Consider the following 8,862-nt stretch of genomic DNA (forward strand, 5'->3'; position numbering starts at 1 on the left):
GTTGCTAACATAGTCCGTTCTGCCTTAGCACCAATTCTACCACCTGTGTGGCGGCCCTGATAAGATAAAAACAGTTTGACTGCTTCAGTTCTTAGGGGTTTTTTTTAGGCCCCAACAATCGAGTTTAAAAAAGTATGACATTAAGGCAATGTAAGGCTCCATCCCACAGTGTGATACTGGTTGCTGGTTCTTGACTTTTAAAGGTCAAAGATGGCAGGATCAACATTCTGGTTAATCAGTCATGGGCAACAGCTCTGTGAGAACCCACCGCCTCTCCCCTCATGTTCCTGGAACTTGATTTTAATTACAATCCCCTGAAGGGTGATGAAATTTAGCTCCCAGAATGCACCTCCACTGTGGGCAGGGAGCAGCAGAAACAAACTGTGGAAATCTGAATTTAAAAAGTAATCAGGTGACACTTTTTGGACATTTGTCCACAGATGTTGAATTACATACATCTACTGTATATGTGTTTTGCGGTATGTGTTCTGAGGTATTCCTCAGAAAATGTAACTACTCATAAAAGACCCTCTTTGCTTACAGTTTCAATAAAACATGAAATATTTACAACCCACTTAAGTGTTTTTAGTTCTTCTGGCTGATTGGAGCTTTGCCCATTTTGATGTTAGCAGAGCTACATATATGCTGAAAATGAACTGCTGTAACAAAGAAGAATGACATGTGTGCATAAAAGTCAAACAAACATGGGATAGTCAGTGCTGTCTGAACATGCCCAGACAATCCTGAGAGAAGGCCTGGCTATTCAGTTAAAGAATTCACTTGCTGTGCCAGATCTCATGTCCTGCTGCTCGTGCAGCATTGAGGCTAGCTGAAATTAGACCTACCAGTTTTACAGAGTGTGGAAGTGACCTGTCATTCACTAAGCACTGACTGTAGACGTTTGTTTCTCTTGCTGCATGGTGAAAAAAATACAAGTATCACCACAACATGATGGTCAGCAAATGGTGTGAGATGAGCTGCTGCAGCCAGCTTGGCTAACGAATGATAGCATTCTATGAAACAGGAAGCTGCATTTCACAAAACACTACAGTTCATACAAAAGACATTTCAAAAAACATTTAACAAAACACAACATCCCTTCACAGAACAGTATGAGAACAGAGAATACTCAAAAACATTTCAGATTACAGAAAATATAGGGACAAGATATTTTGACTGGACAGAACCCAAGTCAACCAAGATCAGCATCATGCCAGAAGCAAATCCCCAGCAATGCAAAACATGAACAAGGCCTAACAGTGCCGCAGATTAGATTTACATGCCAGATTTGGAAAAAGGCACAAATAATTCATAATTTGTAAACTGTTTCACAAAGTAAATACATTTCTCCTAATTCATCAAATTGAAAGAAAACCAGGTTTTCGGGGGAGGAGCAGCCTTTATTACCTAATGTAATAGCAAGCTTTAACATTTGAAAACAGTAACATTTTACAAACCAGTATTTTTGCCTTCTCTCATAAATGTAGTGTAAATGTGCTTTGAAATGCCATGCATTATGAAATGTTACGGTGTACGAAATGTATTTTGTCAAATCTTGTGTTTTGTGAAATATCGTGTTTTGACCTTCAGAACCACCAGAGGACTGTCATGCTGCATAGCTCAGTCAGTTATGCAAACCATCTGTGAAGAAGAAGAGGTGCTCATCATGTAGTTAAATCATGGAAAACTAGAAGCTACTAGTTCATAACTCCAGTTCTATGAGTATGGGCTGTCCATATTAGGTCAGTGTGATTTAAAAAAATGTGTTTTTTAAATTTCTTTGTTTTAAAGATACTGCAAAGGCCTGCACAACAGTAAGATACTGTGGATCTGCTTGTGTTCATAGGTGAGACTGACACGCCCTGCCACTCCTAGGGGATGTAACCAGGCGATGCATGGACATGTCAGGATAAGAGAGGGAAAACAATGAGAAGAAAAGGGAGCGGCCTCAGACGAGCTCAGTCTGACTCACCATCACATGTGTGAAAGACTGTTGAGGACAATGACTTCACACTAATGACAGACGCAAAAGCTGTTCAACCAGAAATACTGTAGGTCTTTAATGACGCCAGCATCAAAATAAAGTACAATAAAGTATTCACTACTGTTCAACAGAAAAAGGTTGGTCTCATAGTGCACTTTAATTTAACAACTGAGTTAAACATTGGACATCTTGGAGGTTGTTTTCAGTTTAGGCCATGGGCAAAAAAAACTTGTTTTAAATGTTCCTTAAATAAAAAATAAAGTTATATTTGTCTCTGAATCATGAGTTTTGTGATCTCCTACTCTCATTTGCTTTGCTTTGGTTTTTAAGATGCATATGCTGTTCTACGGCATCATGTCAAATTTCTGAGACACAGCAAGGGAGTAGAGACCATGAGGCGTCTTCATGTTTCAAATGTATTATGATCCAAAACAAACCACTGACCACATACAACCCCAAGTCAGAAGAAGTTGGGACAGTATCCATCCATCCATCCAGTTTCTATACCGCTTAGTCCCAAACGGGGTCACGGGTTGGGACAGTATGTAAAATCAAAATAAAAAGTGAAAATAGTGATGTGTAAATCATCTGTGTCCTGTGTTAAGATGAAAACAACACAGTAGCATATTATTTGATGTGACACCATCAGTTTGATTCTTTTTTCAAAATAAACACTCACTTCAATTTTGATGCTGCAACACATTCCAAATAAAGTTGGGACAGTAAAGCATTTACCATGGTGTGATGCTGCCATTCTATTTCACAACACTTGGAAGACGCTTAGGGACCGAGGACACCAAGTGATTAAATGTGTCAGGCATCATTTTGTCCCATTCTTCCTGCAAACAACACGTTCTGTACTGGGGACAGGTGGGGACTGCAGGCAGGCTAGTCCAGCACTCACACCCTTTTCCTCCACAGCCTGGCCTTGGTAATGTGGCACGATGAGGTTTGTATTGTCTTGTTGAAATATGCATGGGTGTCCCTGGAAAAGATGTTGTCTTTAAGGCAGCAGATGTTGCTCCAAAGTCTCTGTGTATTTTTCAGCATTAATAGAGCCATCACAGAAGTGTGAGTGACCTTTGCCAAGGGCACTGACACGGCCCCAGTTGCTGGTAACAGTCTGGATGGTCCTTTTTTGTCTTTGGTCCTGAGCACATGATGTCCATTTCCTTCAAAAAAAGACCTGAAACACTGATTGGTCTGACCACAGTGCACATTTCCACTGTGTGATGGTCCATCCCAGATGCCTCTGAGCCCAGAGCAGTCGACCTCTGGACACTGTTGACATAGGGCTTCCTTTTGGCACAGCACAGTTTTAAGCAGCATTTATGGCTGTAACTACGTATTGTAGTGCCTGACACAGGTGAGCCAAAGTCGTTCTAAGCCCAAGTGGTTATATCACTGATAGAAGAGAGATGATTCTTGATGCAGTGCTGTCTGAGGGATCAGAGAGCTCGGTCATCCAGCTTAGACTGGTGCCCTTTACACACTGAAATCCCTCCAGATTCCTTGAATCTTTGATGTGTTGCAGCATCAGGACTTAAGTGAATGTTTATTTTGTCCAATGTTTAAATGTTAATGTTATTTAATGTTTAAATAAAATATTAAATCCTCTTTACACATCATTGTTTTCAGTTTTAATTGTTATTTGACATGTCATCGCAAATTTTTCTGATTTGGGCTTTTAATTACTGATAGCAGCTGGATTTTTGATTAGTAGGCAACATGGAAAAATAAAGGGAAGCTGTCAGGTCAGAGTTCAAAGTATCACACTGGAACTGTATGATCAGCACCTGCAACTATTTTTATTAAAAATGCTACATTATAGACCTTGGCTTCTACTTAACTGATGATTTAGTGAATTCCAACTTTACATGCAGACAAGCTCAAGCGACCGCTGACCAAGAACAGACGTATTGTCTCTGTGTGAAGTGAGATGGTGAAACACACCTAAACATACTGTTCAATCAAGGCAGATTGCGGTTCACACTGTATTCACGGTAGCTGACAATTGTTCACTTGTTTCTCTGTCTGTTAAGAATCGATTAGACGTTTTAAAAACAATAATGTTTATGATTCGAGTTGAGACTTCTACAGAAACTTCACAGACTACCAAACAACAGTAACTAAACCAGACATTTTCTAGATGTACGATTCAAAGTAACATCTGAAAAGTGAGACAGGGAACACCTTCAGGACTCACCACAAGCAGCAGCAGCAAAGGTATGGAAAAACAAACCCGAACCATCATGGAAGAAAAGTCCCAATGAACAGAGTCCCAGTGGCTCCTGCAAAAGTTCCTCACTGATTGTGAGCTGATAGAGGCGAGAAGGAGGTTTATGAAAGAGAGGAAGGCTGCACCACACACACACACACACACACACACACACACACACACACACACACACACAGAGAGAGAGAGAAAGAGAGAGAGACATACGCCTATTTTAACCATGCAGCACTGAGTAGTGTGGGCAACTGTGAAAATGTGCAATAAAGAAAATAAAATAGAAACAAAGACGTATTCCTTCCATTCCAGATAACATGCTTTGTAGTTTCAGATGTGAGAATATTTGCTCGGCTGCCCCTCCATGACGCTCTGATTCTAACAACCCATGTGGATGATTATGTTTAATATATTTGCATGTGACGCATGTTATAACTCAATTTGAATGAATTCCTGAACCAGGTTGTTTTTTTAACATTGCAAACAATTATTATTTACACATGTACAGGAGAAGTCATTTTTCTGCAGTGAGTGTTATCACTGTTAAATCTCTCTGTTTGGCCATTCCCCTGGGGGTGCTACGGACTAGTATGAGACGCCTGGATACCAGAAAGGTCTTCAAGGTGGTGCAGTACTTTGTTTTCAAATTCTCTCCCTAAGTCATGGTGAAACTTTTCAGGAAATCCACACTTGAGACTGAAATCGTCAAACAACTTCTCCACCACCGGTTTGGCTGATTTGTTGGTAGTGGCATATGCTTGGGCAAAGCAAGTATAATGTCCATTACCACAGGTATATATTCATGACCACTTCTACATTCATCCAGATGCAGGAAGTCAACTGAAACCATTTGCAACGAGTGAGTGGTTGTTCAACACAGGTGTGTACCTGTTTGTTTGGTTTTCTTTTCCTGAGATACACACACACATTTGTTACAATGTGCTCTATATTTTTCGGCATTCAAGGCCAAATGAAATGATCTCTTAACAGATTTCTTGTTCTTTCTGAGCCCATGTGACCCATTTCTTTGTGCGGCTCCTTCAAAACAAAGGGATGGTGCAATTCTGGAAGCAGGAGCTGACTTGTTGTTTGAGTTTTTCTGTGCATGGTCCCATCTGTTCTTATCTCTAACCTGTTCCATTCTCGTACTAGAAACTTAAACTCACAGGGCCTTGTTGTTGAGCTGCCTGTATCTTATCCCTGGACTTTAGCTGGACTGTATTGAACAGAGTCCTGCTCTGTTCCTAGAGAGCATTAAAAGGCAGTGAGTGACCGACTGTCACACTAGGATGCCCTGTTCTGTTGCTCTGACTGTGTCCTGACACATAGACTGAGTATATTCACTCATGTAGTGCTCAAAGTTAATTTCTTAACTTGATAATCCATCTACATTTGCTTTCCCTGGCCTCTATTTACATAAGATACATAAGGTGCAGAGGGGTTATGCCACAAAAAAATCCTTCCTGCAGGCCTGTGGTGTGGTGTAGCTTTGTTTATATGTGCTTTAGAATGTAACCGCCTTGAAACAATCACAAAAATGCCTTTAATTTTTCTGACTCACTACTTTTTGCTAGCACCACTCCCTTTTTTCATTTACTCTTTAGCATGCCTGACCATCACTCATCTGTCTCTCTCCAAATGGAATACATTTACAAGATAGGCAGTGAAATTTGGGCAGAAAGATAAAATAAACAGCTTGAGATTCTTCTATATTTTGATTGAGTCCACCTGTGCTTAATTTAATGTACTGGATATAATTAGGAAAGGCACACACCTGTCTATATAAGGTATCACAGCTGTTGGTGTATGTCAGTGAAAACAAAGCCAAGAGGATGAGAGAACTGGCCACAGACTGGTCCCTCTCTTACAAGGCTTTTAAAAGTGAAACATAGAGAAAACACTCTAAAAATGAATGGTGTGGAGATGAAATAAAGTTCCTTGCCATTAGAGTACAGGTACTAATGTGCCCCCCCCCCCCCCTTTTTTTCCTGGAATGTTGTGTTCTATGATCATATGTCTTGGTTTGGATTCGCAACAATTACTGTTGTATTTGGTTTAAAGCTGTTAGGTGAGGAAATATAGTGCCAGTACAACTGCATAATTCAAAGATGTTTTTCCTAAAAGAAATCTCTCAGTTATGGAGGGATGTGTGTTTGGCTAATTATACGTTCTGTGTACTAGGGCAGTTAACAGAAAACACACAAATAGGGTGTGGCATTTTCTTAGTTACCTGAAGGTATGTTGGTTTGTGAGTCATGGTTCAGAGTGTTAGGGTAAAATTATATCTGGGATGTGTCAGTGAGAATACATGAACCCTCAAAGGGATTCAGGTGAGATGAATGATGCCTGGGTGGTGCGGATAAAAATTTGGGCTTGGCCAGAGTCAGATTCTTGTATTACTTGTACATTCCATATACTGTACATTTTTATTGGAAAACAGTTTCTACCCAGAGTTGAGTCCAGGACACTGGGTCGCAATCTTACATGCCTCTCTGCATCTCTTTGCAACTGCGTCTCTTTGCGCAACACTCCCAGTACTCCATAGAGACTGTGTCTGCCCCCAACCACCTCAATTATATAAATCAAAAAACAACTCAGTTATTCATAAGAGCCTAATTAAAATTAAGACTACTCCTCATAAAACAAAATAACAGGACAATCAAATGTGGACTATTAAATATCAAATCTCTCTCGTCCAAATCTCTGTTAGTGAATGATTTGATAAGTGAACGTCACATTGATTTATTGTGCCTGACTGAAACCTGGTTACAGCAGGAAGAACATGTCAGCCTAAATGAATCCACTCCACCTGGTCACAGTAACTGTCACATCCCTCGAAGCTCAGGCCGAGGTGGAGGTGTGGCAGCAATCTTCAAAACCTGGATGACCTGTAATTTCTTACTTCTAAACTCTGACAAAACTGAAGTCATTGTGCTTGGGCCTGAAAACCTTAGAAATCTGGTGTTTAACCATATAATTAGTCTAGATGACATAGCTCTGGCCTCCAGTCCTATTGTGAGGAACCTTGGAGTCATTTTTGACCAGGATTTGTCCTTTAAATCACACATAAACCAAGTCTCTAGAACTGCCTTCTTTCACCCATGCAATATTGCAAAAATCAAAGTGAAGCTGAAAAATTGGTCCATGCATTTGTTACTTCCAGGTCTGCTTGTGGTTCCTAGAGTCCACAGAAGTAGAATGGGAGGCAGAGCCTTTAGCTATCAAGCTCCTCTCCTGTGGAACCAACTCCCAGTTTCAGTTCAGGAGGCAGACACCCTCTCTACCTTTGAGATTAGACTTAAGACTTTCCTTTTTTGATAAAGCTCATAGTTGGGGCTGGATCAGGTGACCCTGAGCCTTCCCTTAGTTATGCTGCTATAGGCCTAGGCTGCTGGCGGTCCTCCCTTGATGCTCCGCTCCTCTCCTCTCCTCTCCTCTCCTCTCCTCTCCTCTCCTCTCTTCTCCATCTATATGCCACCACTACTCGTCACTAACTGTGTGTCTCCTCTCTCCTGTAGTGTGTCCTCTCTCTCTCCCTATATCTTTCTGCAGGTATTCCTGGCAAGTATTACCACTGAAGATAAAGAACAAGTGAACTTTCTTCTCTTTAGTGGTGTGACACATGGCAAGGAAGGAAGATTTCACTCAGTCTCTTCCAGCCCTGATGATTATGAGGGTGGAGTGTATCTAATCAGTCCACTCAGGATGAAAACAGGTTCTACTGCTAACCTGAAGCACCAGCAATCTGTCTCTCTTTCTTTCTCTCATACACATAAACACACACAGCCAAAAACAGACAGATTAGGCAACCTAAACAAGTCCAGAATTGTTTACGGAGCAACTCATCTACCCTGAGGGACAAGCTGAACCGAGGGACCCTGAGTATCATGCTAATGTTATGAGGTTTTTTTTTTTATTTGATGTAATTTGTTGCAGAAAATCATTCAAATTTCACCACATCTCACATAAATAGAAAAAATGGCACAGGCTAATTACAATTGTTCTATTATATATAATAGAGGTTGTAGGGTTACTTTTTAAACCTTTATCTAACCAAGGTACATTTTCTGAGCCTGAACACTCCTTATCAAGAATTTATTACTCAGTACTCATACACGTTCACTGTTGGAAGGTGTTCAATAAAATCACAGACTGATCATTGATAAACCACACAGGAGCAATTGCAGGTTGCCATGCTTAAGGGAACCTTTATTCATGCTAATGTGTTGACCTTTCACTTCCCTCACCCACAGTTTTCTTGTTGGTTTTAAGATCAAACAAGAAATCCTGTAATTCCAGATAGTTTTCCTTATTTCTCACCCAACTAAATCACAGTTTAGAATGGAACTTAGCTCATTATTAAAAGTAGGATTGTTAGGTTTTGGACTTGCTTCCTGTTTTGTACTATATACTGTATGCTGCTTACTAGATTGCATTATACAATCTACTAGTATTTCATTAAAATTATAAGCTATTAAAATATATTGTTAATATTTCAAATAAATTATTATTAATAAATATGCATAGTATTAATATTCATACTAATACTATTATTAGCATTCTTCTACCCTGGGAACACTTCAGGATCCTCCTGTCAGGGAGGGGTGTGTGGAGCTCCCATGAAGGTGGAGGTGTGAACCCAATTAAA

Source organism: Monopterus albus, unplaced genomic scaffold (assembly GCF_001952655.1).
Source record: "Monopterus albus unplaced genomic scaffold, M_albus_1.0 scaffold472.1, whole genome shotgun sequence".
Classification (NCBI taxonomy): Eukaryota; Metazoa; Chordata; class Actinopteri; order Synbranchiformes; family Synbranchidae; genus Monopterus; species Monopterus albus.